At 33.5% G+C, this 24541-nt stretch overlaps 1 protein-coding gene across 24 annotated transcripts in view; it reads left to right on the top strand.

The window, feature by feature from the left end:
- Positions 1-24541, top strand: part of cac (calcium voltage-gated channel subunit cacophony) — a 405056-nt gene that overhangs the window by 21614 nt on the left and 358901 nt on the right. The gene's annotated exons all lie outside the window — the stretch shown is intronic.

Here is a 24541-nt window from a genome sequence, read left to right on the forward strand (position 1 = left end):
CTACATCCTCTTTGATGTCTTCTTCAGGACTTTCGAGGTCTCAGTCTACCGAGCCCCCAGATATTACTACACTGATCACTAAACAATGCATTACTGTCACTGGGAGCAGAGGACGGTTCATTTATACTGTCAATGTAGTAGTAGACGTAGTTCGGGTGGATGTTGGCGTGGGGGTAAGCGTGAGTTTTGCACGGGGGTTGCCGCGAACATTTCTGACAGTAGGATTTTCATTGGCAGGTGAAACGGACGATATTTTCTTTATGAGAGTACTCCATGTCGAAGGTAACCGTATGCCGTCATCTCTTTTATTTAGACAATTTGGCCTTTTTTCAATTTCTATGGCTTCTCCGATATTTCTTGGTTTACAAACAGGGTATAAGTTTTTCCGAATGGCATAGAATCTCATATTTGAGATTTTGAACAATCATTGCCAATTTTTCATATGCCTCTTTCAAGAACGCAGTATGTCCAGCGGAAATATAAACATAAAAACCACCATTATGGAGCAAAACTTATGAAATAAAAGGTGCTCTTCGATGATTAGATAAAGATATGCCATTAATTAAATTGATACTAGATTTTGAATTGGAATTGGATTTTAATGCCTCTACAATAAACTAGATTTCCTTCTTGAGTAAAGAAAGGCACAACATTTTTTTTACGATATCTGAACCAAGTAAAAGACGTTCCTGGTAGTAAAAAAATTGTACTCTTGAGTGGGGATCCTAATAGGTCAGCAACATCTTTAGGAAGATGCAGATCCGTCACCAAATCGTTAATGGCTTTCTGCTAGAAAACTTTTGGTCTAGCGTCATCTTTAAAGTAAGAGCTTGAGTCCTGGTCGTCCTGAGATTGAACTTCACCTTCGTCTGAGTCTCCTAATGTCATAGAAAGCTTTGACAGAGGTGTTTCCTAGTGAGGTGATTGATAAAATTGCTACAAGCTAGAGTAATAGACTAGAATGACATACGATTTATTAAGAACCTCAATTTAAATCCACTACTATCAATCAATCTTTACTCTAAAGCCATTTTTGAAAGAGCCTTGGGAGATACTGAGGATGATATAAAGATTAATGGTCAGGTTGTAAATAACCTTCGCTATGCCGCAGTTATAATAACCGACAGCCAGGAAAAAAAGTTCATGGTGGTTAGCAGAACAATGAATATATATTTAAGTATACCCGTAAGCGGCAATATTATTCATCCTGTCTCCAAGTTCAGATATCTCAAAAGCTGGATAACTGAGGACATTGACCCAAACACAGAAATACGTGGCAAAATTGATCAGGCAAAAACAACATTTATGAATTTGGGAACTGTGCTTAGCAAAAAGAGTTTTAATTTAACGGTCCGGTACTTAATGCTGTTGTATAAGGTGGATACTCGAAGAATAAACTAACGTCATGAATCGCCTTTAAGTCTTCGAAATGTTGGTGTTAAGCAGAATCCTTAAAATTCCCTGGAAGGATCATATAACCAACGTTGAAATATTACGTTAAATAGGGAGAGAAAGACAACTGCTGCAAATAGTAAAGCGAAGGAAAGCAGTCTACCTGGGTTACATATTTAGGACTTACGAGTACCAAGATTGAAATGGATATGCCAGAACAGCCCAAGATTCAGATAATGAACAAGGCACCTTAAGAAGAAGCAAGTAAATAAATGTTTTATGTGTTCTGAAATGTGACAGAAAAGTTGTAGAATACATTAAGCAGTACCAATATTTTACCTGAACACTTAACGAAACCCAGGACCGCTCAGAAGAGATAACTGTTAAAGCTCAAGCGGCTTTAATACAAGTAACGTGATATCAATATAGTCATAGTATTTTTAGACTTTAGTATAATAAAGTATGGAGTTGAAGCAAAGAATTTTATATATGTCATGTATAAGAAAATGAAAGTCTTCAAAATGTGGACCTATCGGCGCAAAAAGAGAATGTAACCAAAAAAGTAAGTTTCCGGAAAACTACAGTTATACAGGAAGAAGATAATCGTCAGACTTCTTTCGGAATACTTAAAAACAGTCAAAAGAAAGACAGTGACTTAAAAGTCATACAAGAATGGCTTAAAAATATAGTAAGACCTATTTGGCCGGAAATGACCAAATACAGTGGAATTACAAAGGCGTACTGGGCCTATCTTTCCAATGGTCTATTATATCGGAGGTGGGAGAGTTCTAATGGAGTAAGTACAGTTTAATAAGTGGTACTGCCAAAATCACATATTAAAAAGTGTGTTACAAGAACTTCATAGCAGCCTTTCGGGAGGACATTTAGGAGTTAAAATCACACTTGCCAGAGTTCGAGACAAATTTTACTAGATCAATTGCCACCAAGATGTAGAAGATTGGAACAAGAAGTCGTGGTAAAATTGCACAATATCTTTCCGGAGAGTCTTTTGAACGACTTGCAGTGGATATGCTCGGTCCACTTCCGATGACAGAGAGAGGGAACAAGTTCTTCATGATCGCAATGGATTATTTGTCAAAAGAGTATCTTGACGTATCATGACGTAGAGTTCGTTTAGAGTTACATTCTGATCAAGGACGAAATTTTGAATCAAAATTATGACAAGAATTAATAAAAATCTTGGGTATTAAGAAAACTCGTACTACGCCTCTCCATCCTGAATCAGACCGAATGGTCGAAAACATAACAGAACTGTTTGTTAATACCTTTCAACGTTCGTCGCTGATAATCAAAAAGATTGGGATTGCTTAATTCATCTATTCATGTTAGCCTATAGAAGTTCCGAACGTGTAGTAACTGGTTATTCTCCATCTATGATAATCACCAGAAGAGGAATGAAGCTTCCTTAAGATTTTACTTTCAAAAGATTATCTCCCTGCAAAGAAGAACGTTCATCCCTGATGTACATTAAAACTTTGATCGAAAAATTGGAAAAAGTTTACGAATTTGGTCGTAAAAGTTTGAAGCTTCAAAGTGATAAAGCCAAGGCCAGGCTTGACATGCATGCTACTGGTACAACTTATAAAAGAGGTGACCCAGTATGGTTATACAATCCCACACGTAAGACAGGACTTTGTCCGAAACTTCAACGAAACTGGGAAGGGCCGCAGAAAATAAACGATCAAAGTAAACCCGAGGTAGTTCATACCAAAAGACTAGCTCTGTACCATGAAACTTATCCACTCTGTTGGCTTCAATCGAGCCCTGATAATCGACGCGAATAACTATAAAGGAGGGAGCAGTGTTACGGAAGTTCTGTAAGATTTATCCTAAATAGAAAAAGTCCCTTAACGAAAAAAAAAAGAACATAGTTTGAGAACATTCAAGATGCCATCGAAAATTCAAAAAATGTCTAATGAAGTTGGGATCATCAAAAGTTTATATAAACATATGGTTTTGAAGTTTATATTTCTTATAGATATATATTGTATATACCTATATAGATTTTTTCTAAACAGCAAAAAAACACCAAGAACTCCTACAAAACGCCAAACAACTGAATCTGAGAAATTAGACCAGTTATTAATAATGATGAAAGAAATGAACACAACTCAAAAAGATATGAAGCAAGAACAGAAAGAAATAAAAACTGAAATAAGAGAAATTAAAGACCAACAAAACAGAACAAACGAAGCTCTACTAAAACTGACAATAGAAAACGAACAATTAAAAAAAGAAAATCAGGATATAAGAAAAGAGAATTCAGAAATAAGGAGTGAGTTACAAGAAATGAAAAAAGCAGTCGAAATAATCGAAAAAAATAGAAGAAAAAACAACATTGTAATGAATGGTCTAAAAATGGATACAAATGAACCAAGCAGCCTAAAAGAAAGAATTAAAGAACTTTTTAATAAACATCTTCAAATTGATATTACACCTACAACAGTAAAAAAAATAGGCGAGAATACATACGTAATAGAAATGAAGAGGAAAAACACGAGATCATGGCAAAAAAATATAAACTAAAAAACGTCGTAGGAGAGAAAGTATTCATCAATGATGACTTGACTAGAGAAGGGAAAGAAAAGCAGAAACACCTAAGAAATTTTGCAAAAAACGAAAGAAAGGCAAAGACGTCAAACTTGGTTACAACAAGGTGTTAGTAAACCAAGAAGAATGGAGATGAAACAAAATAAAAAAGGAACTGGAAAAACATCCAAAAAACTAGAAAACTACACCCACCAGAGGAATATTGATAACGACCAAAGCAACGGAAAGGATCTAACAATGACGACCAGGGCGACGAATAGGAATAACGATAGGAAAAAGCACGATGCAAAGGTAAACAAGGATGAAAATAGAAAGAAGATGAAAGATATACCGCAGAAAAAAGGAGAGATAAAAATGGGAACATGGAATGTAAGAAGCATCAATGGAAAAGAGGTAGAACTTGTAGAAGAAATGATCAGACAAAAAATAGAAATATTAGAAATAATGGAAACGAAAATGAAAGGAAGAGGTTTTAAGAAGATACACAAAGGATATTGGTTATTTTGGGTAGGAGCTGATGCAAAGGAGAGAGCAAAAGAAGGCGTAGGGATAATAATTGCACCGAATATACTACAGTACGTTATAGAAGAAACATATGTTAACCAGAGAATATTATCGCTGAAAATGAAACTGATAGACGAGGAGATATGGACAATAATAACAGCCTACGGAGTAAATGAAGATGCAAAAAAGGAAGAGAAGGATAAATTTTTCGAGGAGCTCCAAATGCAAATTGACAATGGGAAAGAAAATATAATTGTAATAGGATATCTAAACGGTAGAGTTGGAAATATTAACAATGGAATTGAGGAATGCATGGGAAAAGAAGGAGAAGAAATACTAAAAAAACATGGTGAAAGAATAATAGAAATATGTATGGAGAATAAACTTGTTATAAAAAATTAAAAGAAGAAAGATATAAGAAGATATTCCAAGAAAAATTAGACAATATTTTGAAAGGTAGGGCAAAAACTGCAAGTATAGAAGAAAAGTAAAAAAATCTCAAGACCAGCTTAATCATAGCTGCTGAGGAAACTTGCGGGAAGATAAAAATAGCAAATAATAGCATGAGGAGAACTGAATGGTGGACGGACGAAATACGAAGGAAAGTAAAGAACAAAAAAGAAAAATGAAAGAGATATCTAAGTACAAAGCGCCCTGAAGATTATGAGGCATATAAAGAAAAAAGAAAAGAGGTTAAAATAGCTGTGAAAGCAGAAAGATTAACAAAACGAGTGTTTGAAACGAGAGTGCAAGGGAAAAACAAACAAGGAAGACCAAGAGTTAGGTGGGTAGAAGAAATCAGAAAAGAAGTTGAGAAGAAAGGATTGACATGGGAAAGTGTACAAAATCTAACACAAGACCGGATAGCATGGAGACAACAGTGCAAAACTTAACCCCACCAGCCTTACACCTAACGGTAGAAAGGCTTAGGACTAAGTAAGTAAGTACCTATTGTAATATTGTTGGTGTTCCGACCAAAGTTGATTTCAAAGAAGTGTAACAGTAATTTTATTATAAAAGGTAAACATTGTGACCTGCCCTCGTAGACAACCCTTATTTTATTACATAACTAAGTTTTCACGTTTCCGTTTCGTATGCTGAAGCCATAAAATACGTCAGCGAATACTTCTAAAATAATCAAGAGAAATAATTACTGCGAATAATATTCGCTCCAAAAATGAGTACAAACTACACACAAACGGCATACATATTATAATCAGGCCTGCAGTGCAGCACTAATAACGAGAAATATCATGTAATGATAAATGACGTTTCGTGGTTAGAGCGATCGCTATATTAAATTAATGCAACTGGGTAATGTACTCAATGAATATATGTATTGCTTGTATTCGCATTACAAATTTAAATTCCGAACTAAAAAATCAGTAAATATATACTTGCAGTGTTTTAAAATGTTATTTTATTTCACTCTTTTATACGTCCTTACTAAATAACTTGTTATTCACAGCACGAGCAAACAACACATCAATGATTTGTGTATTTCAATGATGGTAATATTTTTACAATACGTACTTTTAGTTTTAACACTGCAGAAATAACAATTATCTATAGTAAGAAGAGCGGATGATGGATTTTCTCAGAAGAAACAATTAACACTAGTGTGGCTACATGTTACTTAGAGAATATCAGCAACAATGAAATGAGCAATAATATTATTTAGACGTTGGAAGAAGCTGAAAAGAAATGCTGTCCTGGTGCTGAAAATAAAAACAAAAAATAAGTCACATAAAAAAAAAACTAAGAATCTTGAGTTTTGAATATTTTTCATGATGTCTGATTCATTGTTTATTATTCTTTACAGAGTCTTCATTCTTCTTCTTCTTCCTACTTTATAAATAGGCAAAATGCCTGTTTTACTTCGATTTTTAGCCTCAATTGACGTTGTCTGACCATCTTTTCCTCGGTCGTCCCAATGATCTTCTTCCATTTGGCGATTTGTCTCTTGCTATTCGTACTATTCTATTTTCTGTCATTCTTTCGATGTGTTGATTCCATTCCACTTTTCTTCTTTTGGTCTATCCCACATCTCGCTCGTATTTCCTCACTTCTTACTCTGTCTCTTAGAGTTTGGTTTGTTATTTTTCGTAACACTTTCATTTCTGTTGTTTCCAGTAGTCTTTGTGTTTTCGCCGTATCTGCTCTTGTTTCCGCTGTGTACGTCAATATCGGTCTTATTGTTGATTTATATATCCTGGTTTTCGTTTCCGTTGTGAGGTATTTGTTTCTCCAGATTGTGTTGTTGAGACATCCTGCTGCTCTGTTTGCCATGTTCACTTGTTTTTGTACTTCTTCTTCCACTTTTCCGTAGCTTGACAGTTTTATTCCCAAGTATTCAGTTTCCATCACTTGTTCTATTATTTTGTTATTTACGACTAGTTTACATCTTCTCGGTTCCGCTGATATCACTATCGCTTTAGTTTTCTCTGTTGAGTTCTCTATGTTATATATGAGCGCCGTATCTTCGAATTCTTTAATTAATCATTCAACTTTGTAGGTCATCTTCATTTTCGGCTGTTATTATGGCGTCGTCGGCGTAGCATATTATCCTTATTTCCTTTTCTCCCATTCTATATCCTCTTCTTTTTTTAACTTTCTTTATGATTTTATCCGTTATCAGATTAAATATTAATTGGCTCAGCGAATCTTCTTGTCTAATGCCAGTTTCATATTTGATAGGTTGCAATAGTTTTCCTTTACATCTTACCATAGCTATGTTATCTTTATATATATTCTCAATGGTTTTTACTAAATCCAGTGATATTCCACTTTCATATAATAAATGTATCGGGTGCCGAATTCTCACTCTATCGAACGCTTTCTTCAAATCTATCAGACCAGAGTCCTCATTGATAGGCAAAATTGTTCAGTAATATATTTCTTCTTTTAACAGCTCTTCGTAGATTCGAGCACTTCTTACTTTTAAGGGAGACTCAAAGTTTTCAGTTTACAAGAAAGACAGTTAAACTGTCTTTCAACTAATAACATCGTTTAGCATCGTCTGTTTTGCCTTGAAATTCTTAGAAGGCAGAGATTAAAGCAAAATCTGGATTTTGTTTTCGTGAATAGAAATCTTCGGATTTTATTTTATTTGTAAACTATTGTACAAATTGATGTGTATTGCGTAACCAAACTACTTCTGACAATTTTTCAATTGACAATAAATGATTTGCTTCGCTAAAGTTCAAATGAAATCAAAAATATTAAAATTAAATACCTGTTAACTGGCACATGTTAACGTAAGTCATATATGCCTTAAGAGGTAAACCTATTTATTATATACGATTAAATTATTTTCAGAGAAACAATGGTGTCCTTAAATTGACGGGAAATTATTAAAGTCGGTAACTTATTTTTCGAAGGAAAGGGAACAAAATATTTTTTCGAGTTTTGGAGGTTTTCTTTTATTTTATTTTTGCTCGTCGCATGCGATAAGAGATCTGATCAATTGCCATCCACACTCACTCAATAACTTAAAATAAATTAAAAAAGGCGTGTGGTACGTAAGGAGTGCCGACAGAAATGAATACTTCTTACAGAGCGTTATTACTATGAGTAATACAGACATCAGGTACGCTGATGATACCGTCCTAATAGCAAGCAACGCACAAGAACTACAAAATATAATAAATGCGGTAGTTCGCCATAGCGAAATGTTCGGTTTGCATCTAATGTTTCCAAAACTAAAATTGTAGTATTTTCAAAGATTCCAACAAACGTACATTTGTATGCCAAGGAACAAATAATAGAACAGGCAACAGAGCAAATATCAACAGTCACTGTAATTCAAAAAAAGAAATCCTATCATGAATCGAACTAGCTAGGAAAACACTCATGAACACGAAAACATTTTTTACAAGATCAGACCTTAGTCTAGAGCTCAGAATTCGAATGATCAGATGTTACGTTTTCTCTGTTTTGTTGTATGGCTGTGAAAGCTGGACAATGGACTCTGAAACAGAAAAAAAAATAGATGCCTTTGAAGTGTATATATACAGACGGATGCTGAGAATTCCATGGATACAAAATGTTACCAATGGTGAGTACTTCGGCGCATGAGTAAACAAAAAGTATTACACAGCATAATCAAAGAGAGAAAAATACAATACTTGGGTTATGTATTGAGAGGTGAAAGATATGAATTACTCCAAATCATATTGGAAGGTAAAGTTTAGGGCAAAAGATCAGTTGGAAGATGCCAGAACTAGTGATCAGAACTGAAAGACCTGAGAAGATGGTTTGACCGCTCATCCATAGAAATCTTTCGTACAGCAGTTTCCAAAGCTACAATTACCATTTGGATCGCCAACCTTTCAAAGAAGACGGCGCAATAAGAAGAGCGAAGATTGGCGCGGAGGTTGGCGCGAACATTTCTGACGGCAGGATTTTGATTGAAGGGTGGAGCAGACGATATTTTCTTCACGAGAGTTCTCCATGTCAAAGGTAAAATTGAATCAGAATTGCGAACACAAATGGAATGTTCATAAATCCTATTTTGGATTCTACGATTTTTTTATCCTATATAAGATCGGAGACAGTCTGCACAAGGAATTTTATAAATCATGAAATCATGAATTTTATAAACTTTGTGTTGTTCATTTGGAATGTTGTCTTTAATTGATCGAACAAAAGATAAAGTTTTTTGGGGGTAAATATTGTCTTGATTCCTCTTGATTTTAAAAATTTTTTCGATTGTAACACTGACACCTTTGATGTAAGGAAAAAAGCTTCCGTATGATGAGGGTCTGAGTCTTTGGCTTGAGATTGAGTCTGTGATTATTGAGGGAGATTGATGTCTGTGGATGCCCCTATTGATGTAATTTTCGCGGAAACCGCTTTGGATGAGGGCTTGTTTTAAACTAGAGAGCTCAGCGGGTCTACTTGCTTCCTCGCAAAGGCGTATTGCTCTGAAGACAAGGATATTAATGACTAAATTAATTTGTAAAGGTGGATGATGAGAGTTGGCATGCAAGTAACGATTGGTATAGGTGGGTTTTCGATAAACAGAGTGATGAAAACCTTGGGATTGGTTTTTCTTTATATCTTTGAAAAAAGGTAGAGATTAATCAGTTTTCACCTTCATCGTGAACTGACTGCTAGGATGTATACCATTTAGATGGGTTTGAAAAGACACCAAAGTATCCCTGCCGTTGGGCCAAAAGACGAATACATCGTCAACATATCGTAGCCAACTTGTGGGTTTGAGAATTAATGTGGATAGTACTCGGGTCTCAAAGTCTTATATACAGATATATATATATATATATATATATATATATATATATATATATATATATATATATATATATATATATGAAGAGCTTTTTTACAAAACTGCATAAATCCATTTCCGGCTAAAATACATTTTTTGTTGAATTTCGAGAGTTTGATCTGCCTTAGATCTTGTGTATAAGTCTCATGTGTTAAAAGTTAATATTTCCCATTTAAAAGGAGCCTCAAAATCACGTTTCTTCCACAAAACTTAATTAATCCACTCAAAAACCTTTACCCCATGTTCACTCTTTTTTTATACAAAACTTAACATCTCCTTCTTTAGCCAACCATTAAAATTAATTTTTATTTTACAAAACTGCATAAATCCTCCGGCCTGCAGATCTATCCCTCTACTATTTTTGTTTGGATTTAAAAGCATCCTCTAGAATTAGATGTTGATTCGTGAAACAAAATATAATATTCGTTAGTTCTAAAACTACCCACGGGTCGCACTGACAGTGTGTAGCGTAGCCAGGCCATGCCACGCGTGGCCACCGTGGCCACGCTGTATGAGATTATCAGTACTTTTCCGTTCGATGAGACGGGATGTTGTGAATTCGTTGTATGTCAACGTTGTTTTCTGTGTTTTGCGTGTTATTTTGAGATGGATACTGTTACTAATTTATCGGTGGGATCTAAAAAAAGACGATCCATCAAAACAAGTGAGAGAGGGCGTTCAAAAATTATGAAGTACAACGATAGTGATCCTCATTTAGTGTTTCTAAAACAGAAGACCAGACCATGTGCCCATAATTCGAAAAATCTTCGTTGTGCTACGGTATCCTACGATGATATAAAACTTAATCGACAAGCAGTCTACATGGCAGAGGGTAAAGAGAAACAAGATCTTGTTTTGATGAAATATATCTCTGCTTTCGAGCCCCAAAGAAGAAGGGGAAGTGGTACGCCTGTCTCTGCAACTCACACAAGAACGGTTTCTGTGAAATTTTTTCTCAATAGTCAGAAACAGAAACGCATGATTCCTGTGTGTAAAAAGTTTTTTGCTTTTTCAATGAGTGTACCTGCCTCTCGACTACTGCGGATTGGAAAGGTCGTCAATCAAGGTCTGCTGCCCAAAGAAAATAGAGGTGGTTATCGACGAGAAGCTTTTTTCAGAGCCAAAAAGGAAGCAGTCCATCAATTTCTTGGTAAACTAAATTGTGTCGAATCTCATTATGGAAGAGGAAAAAGTAAAAGAGTTTACCTTTCAGCAGAGTTAAGTGTAAATAAGTTATATAAAATGTTTAAGGATGCTTACACTGCCGATTTTCACGTGAGTTATTCATGTTTTCACCGTATTTTTGTAACCGATTTTAACATTGGATTTTCCTCTCCAGCTACAGACGCATGCGCTACGTGCACTCGTCTTAAATTTCTTATTCAACAAAACGCTCGCGGTTCAGTTGAAAGAATTAGTCCAATGACTGAACTTCGTATTCACAAGCTGAGAGCGGATGCGTTTTACAAACTAATGAAGGAAGTTCCCAGTGATACTTATAGTTTTGTTTTTGATTTGCAACAAGTGCATCCACTCCCTAAAACTCCAATCGGCGATGCCTTTTATCGCCGACAAATTGCATTCTATGCATTTTGCTGTGTGCCTATTGACTCAAAGGCACCAACATTTTATACGTGGAATGAAACGCAGGGAAGCAGAGGAGCAAATGAAATCGGATCTGCACTCATCCATCACTTAAGAAGGCAAGATCTTTCGTCTTTTTCTGCAGTATCGTTGTTTTGTGATGGTTGCGCTGGCCAAAATGAAAATGCGCATATTGTTCATCTTTTGTGCCATTGGCTTAAAAATGAGGCTCCAGAGAATGTACAGAAAATTCATGTCACCTTTCCGACTCGTGGCCACAGTTTTCTTCCAGCTAATCGAGCTTTTGGCCGTGTGGAGAAGCGCTTGAAAAAAACTGATACCATCATCTCGAGCGAAGAGTATGCTTCTATTTACGAGGAGTTTGGTTCTGTACAGAAACTGGGACAAGACTGGGTGATATACGATATCAAAAGCCTTGAAATGATTTATCAAAAAATAAAAGGAATCAGCCAAACCAAACGCCTCATTATTAAGAAAATCAAAACAAGGGACCGGCATACTTCAACCAAAATAAAATGCTGCGCCAACTATAGGTTCGATAGTGGAACAGAACCTTTTAGAAGCATTGTAAAAAAAAAATAAAAATGATTTTCTTCAGGCTCTTCCCCAAATCCCACTATCTCATTCCGTGACTGAAGAGAAAAAAAAAGATGTCCTTCACTTATTGCAAACCCACTTTGGACAAAATTGGAAAGAGATCCCTGATCTTCATTGGTATATTAATGCTCTTCAACACAAAGTTACTAGTGATCCAAATCCAGAAACCCACAACTACCATGATGGCGAGTGTGATTGCTTGGAAGATGAGCCAAAAAATGTTCACATCTAAATTGTTTGTACTCCTCATTTTTTTTTGTTTTAGTGGGTGCCGTTTAATATTTTGTATTTCTAAGATATTGTTAATTTGACAAAAGTTAATATCTCCCATCTTTTTTTACAAAACGCGATATCTCCAACAGACACATGGCTATATTTTGTTAATGCAAATCAATAAAAATAATGTTAATTAACGTTTTATTTCTCTAAGTCTAACCTCAATTTGATTATGTTCTCTGAAATTTCGAAAATTTTAGTACAACAGCTGCAGCACGTTTTTACGTCTCCTGAAAATTTTTGAAAAGTGGATTTATGCAGTTTTGTAAAAAAGCTCCTCATATATATATATATATATATATATATATATATATATATATATATATATATATATATATATATATATGTATATATATTTATATGTATATATATATATATATATATATATATATATATATATATATATATATATATATAGACTAAACCAAATTCTAAGTGTCATTGCATTCTCTAGGAAAAACTTCTTCTGTAATGGTATATAGACATATTTATTTCCCTTTTGTCGATACACAACGGTAAAGGGCGCATTGTATGGTACTTAAATTGTATCTTCTGTATCTACGCTGGTGCAAAACAATTAACTCAACAGCGATATTTGAGATTACACCTTCTTTTTCAATGTAAGACGTATGAAAATAAAAAGATGTTAGGTGCAAACAATCATTTTACTCAATAGTAAAACACACTTTGCTTACAAAAACTGCTATCGCATTATTTAGATGACGCATTATAAAAACCATATGCAATACAAACAGAGTTTCCTAAATATTCTTTGGAACTAACGCAAGAAAGACGTTATGAACAAAGCAATCAATAATTACAAAATTAATTTCTTTATTTTTCAGTATTTGATATTACCACCCCTACTCCTAATTATACTTGTCAATCGATTTAGCATGGATCGGATGAATACATTCTTAAGGCATTGATGGCATTGCTTCAAATCCATCATTAAGCCCAGCTCTTAATTCCATTATGCTCCTTGGTGCATGATTTCTATCCCGGACACTTCGTTTATGCTCATGCCAAACATTCTCTATTGCATTTATGTCCGGGCTTAACGCAGGCCATTTTATTGTGGGTATACCGATTTCAGTCAGCGAGGTGGTGGTGAACCGTGCGGTATGGCATCGTGCATTATCGTGAATTAAAATAAAGGCATCACTAATAAATCCCGCGTATGGAACCACATGTTTCTCCAAAATGTCTCTGATGTAACGATTCGTCGTTAAGCCTCCTCCACGTCCTCAACCAGGCACGAAAACCAACTCAGTTTTTCCATCCATGGAAATGACTGCCCAAAACATAAAAGAACCCCCTCCATATGACACAATTTCTCGTATTCAATGTTGTGCAAATCGAACTTCTGGCCTTCTATAGACTCGACGCCTCTTGTCGTTGCCATGTAATAGATTCTACTTTCGTCGGAGAATAATTCCTGAATACAATGATAGTCGTCCCAATCCAGATGTTCGCGAGCAAATTCTAATCGTCTTTGCTTCTAGGCTGCAGTTACCTTGGAACCCTTAGCTGCCCTTTTTGGTGTTAGGTTGGCTGCCTTCAGTCTCCTTCTGACTGTCCAAACACTGATAATCACACCTCGGACCTCTCTAAGCTCTTCTTTGAGATAAGCACCAGTCAAATATCGATTTCTCAGGGATTTCGATATAAGAAATCGATCATCTCTCTCCGTTGTTATTCGTTTCAGTGGGTTGCTATGGAAATTGATACATACGATGTTAACCGAACGAGTTAAGTCGGTACGTGTCGATTTTAATGAGTCAAATTCTGACCCCCACTCTTCGTGTTGCATTATTTATTTGTAATAAGCCATCCGATTCACCAAAAAACAAAACTTTTTTACAACTTAATAATGAAGTTAATGATTGTTTTTAAATTTACACTTCTTCGATTGAAACAGGACACGTACTTTCATTAGTGTAGTTGCAGATAAACCTGTGTATTGATAACAACAAACAGTATTCATATTGCTAATGAGCACTACAACAAATAAGTAAAATAGTTGTTTACAACAAAAAGAAATTTTAAATTTGAAGTTTTATAGAAGGTGCTATTATCGCAAATAATATCAAATTACTATTAGTTTGTCTAATGAAGTTGATTTATAAAAATTATGTAACACACAGTCTGCATATTTATGAAAGTAATAAGCGTAAATGGTGCCGTTACCAATTTATCTGTTTATCTACAACATCACTGATGTAATATTTTCAATAATTCCTTTAAATCAATTATTTTTATTGTCGTTACTGCACTAGCATATGTCACTTATCTTATCTTATTTGTAACAAAATCGATAGGAATGAGTGTGCAGGCGTATAAAATATAAGTATAAAAATCCAATTTTATAAAACTATAATCAATAAATTAGCCAACTTAAAAAATATACTGAAATATTTTTTGTTAAGTTTGTTTATAAAAGCTGTGATAGTATTGTAATATTTTTATTAGTCTAATTTATTGTCTTTATTTATTATCAAAGGTTCTACATTTATAACACTTACAAGTTTATTAGAATCTTTATATATTTATTACAGTTTTACACTTTTCACTAAGAACTAGAACACAACTACTTTAATTTATTCATAATAATCTTTAATATCATTTACTTACAATATTTATTTCGGACTAAAAACTCGACTTCATATTCAAAACTAACTGTCACTTAAATTAAAGGTTCCTCTATATTTATACTAAACAACCGTTAGACTAGAATTCCGGCGATTCCCTTCGAACAGACGAGAAGGTCACCCAGACTGGTTTTTCATTCGACTTTCTTCTGGAAACTTCGAATCGTAGGAGACCCGTCGGTTATTACCTGGGGTTTCTGCCGGCTGGTGTATGATCCAGAAAAGACTTGAATGAGAAAGGATGTTTACAGTTTAGACATTATGCGTCAATATTTATCGTAACAGTATACTTCAGATATAAAGATAATTAACAAAAAGAGAAATCAAACGATTTCTACCTAGCGAAACAGAATTCAAATTTTTACCACTGTGTTTCCTAAAATTTGCGAAACAAACAGCTGGATAAATTACTCGGCAAGGGAATCTAAAATTGCATTCCACATGCCGTTCATCCTGGTCAAAATTCGTAGTGAATTCAGTTTCTGGTACTACAAACGAAGTAAGTAATAAAACATAATGACGGTATTAGATTTTTGTTTTGATACAGGGCAGCGACAACCGCTGATACGTTCAAAACAAAAATCTAATACCGTCATTATATGATAATCATAATTATTTACTATCTACACAAACATAGATCATCTTCTTCAAGTGTCTTCTGCATCTTGATGTTTGGCTATCATTATAGCACTTATTACTTTGTATTTAACTATACGAAATAATAGTTATGTAGGGTGTTTCTTCCTTACATGGAAGGGTGGATCGTTGAAAATTATTCTCTCTTATGTAAAAGTTTTTGCCGAATACGAATAAGTAGGTCTCCCATCTCAAAAAGTGGTACCAATGGTTATAAACAATTTTTTTACAAATTAATTTTCAAATTTGAATATTTTGATTTACAACCAGTCCCATCGTAAAGTACGGCTAACAATATGTTGAGTTTGTTCATAAAAGCTGTGATAGTATACTTAAGATATAGAGATAATTACTTTACTATCTACACAAACATAGATCATCTTCTTCTTTAACTGTCTTCTTTATCTTGATGTTTGGCTATCATTAAATCCATTTTCACTTTGTACTATATGAAATAACAGTTCGGCAACTGGATATCTCTCTGTAGGGTGTTTCTTTCTTACATGGAAGGGTGAATCGTTGAAAACTATTCTATTTTATGTAAAATTTTTTGCTGAATACGATTATGTAGGTCTCCCATCTTAAAAAGTGGTACCAATGGTTATAAACAATATGAACAAGAATATGAACAATAACAAGAATATGAAACGAATATGAAATCAAAATTACAATCAGAATCATATCGTCTCATATCAATGATATTTTCTTCATGTAAACTTATGGAAAAAATAGTCAACAAAAATGTATGGTAATTTACTTTGACTTAATTAAAGCATTTGATTCAGTATAGAAACACCGTATATTAAATATTCTAAAAAAAAATGGGATATCAAAGATATATTTTGGGCTACATAAACAATTTTTTAACTAAAATATTATTTTAAGTCCAAGCTAACGGTGCTATATCCTATCTTAGAGAACAACAAAACGTAATCTCACAAGGATCGATTATCAGTCCTACTCTATTTTTATTAGCAATAAACGATATAATAAAAATCATTTCGAAACCTGTTCAGGCAAGACTATTATGCTGATGACCTAATTATTTACATTAACCCCAAGAAAGTTAATCGTATGGCGTCGACATTACAAGAACACTTAAATAAACAAGTAAATTGGTCCCAAAGTACCGGTTTCAGATTTTGCTCGAATAAAACAACATATATAATATTTTCAAAAAGACATATCTATAATAAACGAACCTAATGCTTGAAACAAAAAATCTTTTCTATACAAGGCTTTACGGCTTTACGGGCCAATTCAATGGATTTTAATAATGTTGTTAATTTATTACAGTCTTGTTCTAATTATCTTGAAAATTATCGTTCCAATGGTTTTGAAAAATACTTAGTAGTCACGAGAGAGCAAAATTAGTAGGTACTGAACCGTCGGTACATCCGCCGCATAAAGAGACAACATGATTATCTTCATACTTTTGTCTATTTTTTAATTTTCTGTTCATTGTACTCATATATTTTGCATTTTTCCTGTTATCTTCTAATTCCTCTATTTTATATCTTTTATTTTTGGATTCTTTTCCTTTTTTAGCGTTGGACATTCTAGCTTTTATTTTACTTTCCACAAGGTAGTTCCAAGTCTGTCTTGACTCCTCTCCTAGTAAGCACTTTTACTATGTCTGACTGGTGTCTAGAATCTACAAGAACATGGCCTATCATGGCCACGCTGAAAACGTACTGATAATGATTATGTTAAGCGAAGTAGCTAGGTTGATAAACCTAATGGCATTGTCCTCGGATGCTTCATTTACCAATAGTGACTTGTTTAACTTTTAGACCCATCTGTGTAAATGTAGACAGTTGTGGTAATCTCAAAACTGCAAATAGGATGCATAATTAGTACGAAAATAATAGTATGAGGTTACTCTGCTAACAGAGAGACCGAATATAGTATGAAATTAGTACCGACATACGAGCTTGTTTTTAACACCCATTAGATTGAATTCTAGTTTTGTCAAAGTGACATTCAGTTTTGATAACGGAACCGTCAAATATACGTTTATTTTTTTATTAGTAATAAATATTTATTGGTTTTATTTCTGATTTTATTCGCAAAAAAAACAGAATAAATTGATATTTCAACTTACAAAAATGGCAACCTTTACAACTGAACATAAAACTCAAATTATTAAGTGGCATTATTCTGGAAGTAGTGCCGACAACATAATCGGTAGGTTTTCGTATTCATTCAAAGGCCCTGTACCAACAAAATCTACAATTCACAATATTATTTTCAAATTAAAAAAACTGGTTGTGTCAAGAATTGTAGAAAATGAACAAGTAGCGATAAAGATGAAAATCAAACAGCTCGTGCAATTAATGAAGAAAGGGAACAGCGTGAAACTGCAGTATGTAATCTAGCTCAAATCAATTTTCAGTTTTAATTTATGCCGTTAAGAATTTGTTATGTTATTTTTTATGAATTGATATTAAAGAAACTGTTGATTTAAACAAAGATATGAACCTGCTTTTAAATCTTGTAATCACATCGTTGAAATATTTTCCCAGGCCATCTAAAACACAAACTTTCTTTCGGCAACAATGTACAGACAAGACTGCCCATAGTGCTTACGGGTCTATCATAGACATGTGGCTACATGCTATTCTCTCGAACATACAAGTCTATATAATACTTTTTTCAGTTCGTTGCGTTGTCTTAATGCCATATAGTCAGATAATTTTTTTTCACACATGTATATCATTGCTAGCGCCTTCTCTTAAGACGGATTTTACTTTAACATTATTTATAGATCGATGATTAGTTTATTTTAGAAGCTTTGTAAAATTATTATATAAGCTTTGTAAAACAAGAGCGAGGTGTTTACGTCAGTTCCTCATTTTTTAAATATAACTTTAATTGCATTCACCCCTTTCTCATATCTTACATGTAGGGAGTGTATATGTTTAGACCATAATAATTGTTTGTCTAACACAATACCCAAATATTTGTAATAGTTAACAATAGGTATAAAGTGAAGTCGTTTTACCCTGTCGTATTTCGGATTAACGCCCGAAAAATAATTTATAACTCTAGTTACAGCCACTCTGTTATGCTTTCCCTTTTCTACCTGCTTTGTGGTACCGAATCTCCTACTGGTCGGCTGTAGTACTTGAAGATAACTCAGCGCTACCAAAACAATTTTTTTATAAATCGCGAAAGAACGCAAATTAAATGCTTTGTGATGATAATTTATTGAAAAAATTTTTATAATTTTATTTTAAATAAAATTGTCTCGAGGAGTGCATCCATTCCTTGCGGTCGCATAACTGGTTTTGCAAAAATAGTAAACAGTCTGCGGAGTAGAGGCTCTCCATTGACCAGACTCATCGGCCAATGACCGACGCGCACTGCCATCGAGGCCCCGCCCCCTCGTGTATATATTCAGAGAGCTCCGAAAAATCTCGCTATTAGTATTCAACGATCGCCGGTTTTCAATACTGACAATGGATAACGTACAAGAAAACGATAGAACACCTAAATATAAGTTTTTATCTCCTAGTGAGCGTCGAATTGTGTTGAAAGTGGAAAATTATTTTACTTTAGAAAAAATCAACATGGGACCAATTACATTAGTACTGGCAGTTCAAAAAAGGACAAGTGCAGCTCGTGGAATTTCAGAACGGACCTTGCAAAGAGTTCGCAAAATGAGTGAGGAGGAATTAAGTAAGGAAAATAAAACAAAAGTACAAAGCAAAAGAACATGTTACAAGAAAGACACTTATTCAAAAAATAAAGGACAGAGAACTTTGTGATATGGGTTTGACCAGTTTATCAAAAGTATTAAAAGCTATGAGTTTTAGATACAAAAAAACCAATAATCGTAAAGTGTTGTGCGAGCTGTCCAATGTTGTTGGAAAAAGGTGGAAATTTATAAGAAAGTATTTAAAAAACAAGAATTCCGAATTTGCCAGACAATTTGTGTTTCTTGTTTCTTGACGAAACATGGATTTTTGCGAAAGGAAATAATAATAAATCATCCTGGCAAGATGATTCTACCAAATGCTATTCGAGTACTAGTGCGAGTAATGGCAAAAGATATATTATATTGCATGCAGGAAATACGGAAGGTTTTATACCCAATGCTAGTCTCATATTTTCTTCGACAAAAAAAAACTGATGATTACGACGGAAATATGGACGCCGATATTTTTGAACATTGGTTTGAGGAAAATTTATTAAAAAATCTGGAAAATCCGTCATTAATAGTCTTAGACAATGCTTCGTATAACACCAGAGAGGAGGAAAAGTTTCCCACAAGCAGCTGGAAAAAAGAAGACCTAAGAAAGTGGCTGTCGGAGAAAAATATAGAACACGAACATCTAATTTTAAAAGCTGGATTATTAAATAAGTGCAAAGAACACATAACTGAGAAAAAATTTGTCGTTTAACCAAATGACACTAAAATATGGTCATGAGGTCCTAAGACTACCACCATATCACTGCCAGTACAATCCAATTGAATTGGTGTGGGGCATTACTAAAAACTACTATGATAAACATGCATGTAAGACCACCGACGAAGCCAGCGTTTTACAACTCTGGCAAGATGCACTAAGCCAAGTCAATGACGAACAATGGCGGAAATGTATTGAGCATACTGAAAAAAAAATTTTCAAAGACCAGGGGGCTGAGGAAAGCCGGGGCTGGTTGTACCACAGGAGGACAACCTACCTCGGTGGGTTTGGGAAGGTGTGTGGGAAGTAGGAATAAGACTTTGTTTTATAGAGATATATATTTTTATAGATATATTTATAAAATATATAAAAATAAAAATATAATACAAAATTTTGAACACCCAGTATTAACATTGGCAAATTTTTTTATGCTTAAATAAACATAGAGTTTAGTACACGCTGAAAAAGAATTTTTGTTTTTTCAGCATAAATATTAACCACAATATTAATTTTTGAAGTTGCCTGTGTAATATGAAAAATTTTTCAAAAACTTTAAATATCTCAAAAACGGCTATTTTTTCGAGCATGGTATCCCAATAAAAATCGATCCAGAATTTTACGTAAATTCTAAAAAAAATAACAAAAAGCACAGTTTCTATTTAAAATAAGAAACTTAATGGCGACTTCCGGTACAACCGGAAGTGTTAGAAGAATGCAAATATTTAAAAAATGAAGAATGCTTTGCATAACCCATTATTCCAAGTTTGCAGAAACCAGTGACGACCAGAACTTTGAAAACTTTTAACCAACATGTTGCGTGAATGACCCTGTATATTTCATACTCAATGTTTATCAATTTACATTATTCAATTATTATAAAACATAATACAAAGTTATTTTATTAAAAAAATCATTAATGTCGTATTATCAAATTAAGAAAACCGTACATTTTTAATTTGAGAACCGCTGACTACCTGAGGCAAATCTGAACAGACACTTTTATTACTTATGCGACAGGCTAAAATGATCCTACTATAATAGGTATTATACAGTATAGCCACCAATATTAATATTAGGTTGGTATTGTTCTTCAAATAAAGGTTTTTATATTTTTCTGATAAAATCTATGTTGTTTTTTTACAAAACTACTTTAAAAACATTTTTATTTTACCTTTACTTTATTTCCAAAGTTATCTTGTCTGGTATACATTGAAACTTACTCTGCATCGTAAATTAAATAGGCCTGCCGGATATTTATTCACCGGACTACGTAATACGCCCACGGTTTTTCAAAGCTTCATATTTTATGCAATCTCCATATATCTCTGTATTATCATAAACAGTAGGTCGATGACGTTGTTTTGCATTCTGTTTTTGTTTGTGTAATGCAAATGTTAATCAACGAAAATTGTAAAGCAATGCAGTAAACTGTTGCCAACTACAGATAGGTTTTTATGTCATAGATAAAAGATAGTTTGTTATAATTAGAGTCTAAGAAAACTAGAAATATAAACACAAATAATCTCACCCATTACATAAACACATATCTTTTTAACACACAGCTTAGTTTTTTTCCAGCACGTCAGGTTTTCAGGGAAAGCGTTTGAACTTTTTCATAGAAACAGCCAAATATACTGAGAAGTAGTATACTAGTAATAGGTAGAGAAAATGTAAACGAGAAGAGAGCAGAAATAAATCTAACATAATACAAGTTAGAAAAGATAGTATACGATTCAGGAAAATAAATTTTAACACAACAACAATTTTAAAGTCATGATTGACCAAAATCAAATATTTGGCATACGAGAAGAGGAATACTATACGACTTTAATACTTTAACAATAAACAAATAACACCTACCAGCAATACAAACATATAAGAAACAACATCAAATCTAACACAAGAATCTTAAAAAGAGACTATTGGACCAAGTTCATCAAAAATATGGAACACAACTTATGTGTTTTTATAATTTAAGAATGTTTTAACAGTAATCACCCATGATACAAAGGATAACAGGTATGATACTTCCGAGTGCGAAATTGGGAAGAGTTCGCACATGACGTCACAATGAGAGTGATTTTAAATATTTCCCGTAAGAACATAGGCGCTCGGAACACAATTAAATTTTAGTTGTCAATAAAAAGTCATTTTAATAGATAAATAGAGTTTCTATTGAACTATTTCGGAATTATTTTAATATAGGTGTTTTATTATGTTAATTGAAAAAAATTAATAAATAATACGGTAAACAAAATTAAATCTGCGTTTTATTTAAAGCTTTTTTTTTGTATTTTGTAACCTTTGTAAATTTTACGGGCCAGCTTTTGATCGGCATGTCTTATTTGGCGCCAGTGTCAAGGAGGGATCAAGCCATCATCTAGTTGCACGTAAACAGAAGAAAATAATTGTTCATGAATTATCTGCAATAAAATCGCAAAACAAATAGAAAACAAGGTTACAATTTTCTTTAATTTTCTCTTATTTCTCATATGTTCTTTAAGTGCTAGGTTTAATTTCTTAATTCCTTAATACATTTGAGATCGGAAGAACAGATGTTTGATTTTTAGTCACATTCAATTTTCTCAGATAAGTCAATCAGTGTAAATAATTTTTCCCTGACTTTAACCGCTGACTGAAATATTATAGGTAGAGATAGTGCAAGCACTCCTGACCACGGCGCAGTAGACGAAATTTGGTTTAGTCCCCACTTCCATGCGAAACGCATTGTACTGTGCACTGTCTAATTCCACTTACAATAGAACCTTTCTGCCTTTACGTGAATTTGACTCCGCCTTCGCGCAGCTCCATGGTCAGGAGTGTTTGTTTTATAAATCAGCGCTTTAACTGAAGTTCAGACCCATTGACATTATTAAATATAATATTAAGCTTATGCATTTTTGCTACCAATTCTTCTGGAGGTTTACTTAGACCTAACCTTCATTTCATCAAAGTTTTTTTAGATTCGTTTTTTAAAATTTTTGATTATTATTATACCTGAAAAAATGTTCACTTTTTTAGTCCATAAGCGAAGGTTGAAACAGCAGGATATGAATAACCTTTTTTCAGCAATAATTTATATGCTTTGGGTCTAGCTGCATATATATCAATGCCTTGGAGACTTCCTCAGTAGTCCATATAGTTCGCCTTTGTAATCTTTTTAGCTGTCTTTTGGTAAATATATTATCTACTCCTGACTTTATTTCTGTTAATTCATTAACCTGCAAAAGTACAGCTTAGTAATTAAGGCTTTGAGTTAATAATAATTAAATATACGTTATTTATAACTTCTAAAATACCAAAATATTGTCCATACAAAGTAGGTATACCGAAAAACCACTATCACTTCCAAAATAGCATAGAGTTCAGAATATGCTTAGTTATAATTCTTTCACACTACAAAGCCTACAAATCAACTTAAATATTACAAAAACACCATAAAATCTACAAGTTTGTATCATGGTAATCACCTATCCAGTTTACTAACAAACAAACTCGGTAAAACTGATGCATTTAAAACTAATATTTATTCTTTATAAAGTCCTATGAACAACGAGCTGGTTGAAAAATCGTGAGAAACACCATTTCAATGCGATTTTAAGTACTTTAATAATACTAATAGCGGAATTAAATCCGAAATGTTTTCTATTCTATACAAACCGATTCAAAATAGGAAGAACAGAAATGTTTAGAGAGCAGATAGCAAACGGAGGTAGTGAAATGTATAATACTTAATCTGTCGATTGCGGTTCTCAAATAACGTTTCTATTCAGTAATGGTATAAATACAGTATACTCCCTCTATAACGAACACGGTTATTACGAGGTTTCGCTTATAACGAGATACATTAGATATCCCGTGAAATTTCTATTGAACTATAACCGTCTATAGCGAGGCAAATTTGGTTATAACGACAAAAAATAAGATCCAAAAACGTGTTTTTTACGTTTTTGGTCGGGTCGTGGCTATAAATAAATACCTTTTCAAACAGACCCTCAATAAACTTAACTGCAGCCCGCAATAAACTTCTTTACAATGAATAAATACAACTGTTTCACATCTTTAGAAAATATGAGGGAATGATACTGGACCATTTAAAGCAGTTAAAAATGACATGAGTTCTTAAAATTTCAGAAGCAATAGTTTATGATATCCTTGAAAATACGCTTTATACATTATGTAGTTGGAAAAAAATATAAGTACAGATTTTTTATTTTAACGTATATCATTGATAATAAAAGTAAACAACTCTTTTATGTTTCAATATATTTCATTGACAATAAAAGTAAATAACTTTTTTTCAAAAACGCCATTCAAACATATTTATTAGCATCTTATATTGCTCCGAATGGCTTCACTATAGGAAGTTAATGGTTTAGAAAACTACAGATTCATATATATGCACAGTATTATTATTGTCTGATATAACGAGATAGGCTTATAACGAGGTAATTAGTCTGTCATTTCACTTCTCGTTATAGAGGGAGTCTACTGTATATGCTAAATTTTAGTGACTACCTGCATATTATATAAAAAAATCTAAACTGCAACATTAATTTACAGCTGCATTTTACACAGCTTTGACTGTAGTATGAATATATTTTTTT

This window comes from Diabrotica undecimpunctata, chromosome 1 (genome assembly GCF_040954645.1).
Source record: "Diabrotica undecimpunctata isolate CICGRU chromosome 1, icDiaUnde3, whole genome shotgun sequence".
In the NCBI taxonomy this organism is placed as follows: domain Eukaryota; kingdom Metazoa; phylum Arthropoda; class Insecta; order Coleoptera; family Chrysomelidae; genus Diabrotica; species Diabrotica undecimpunctata.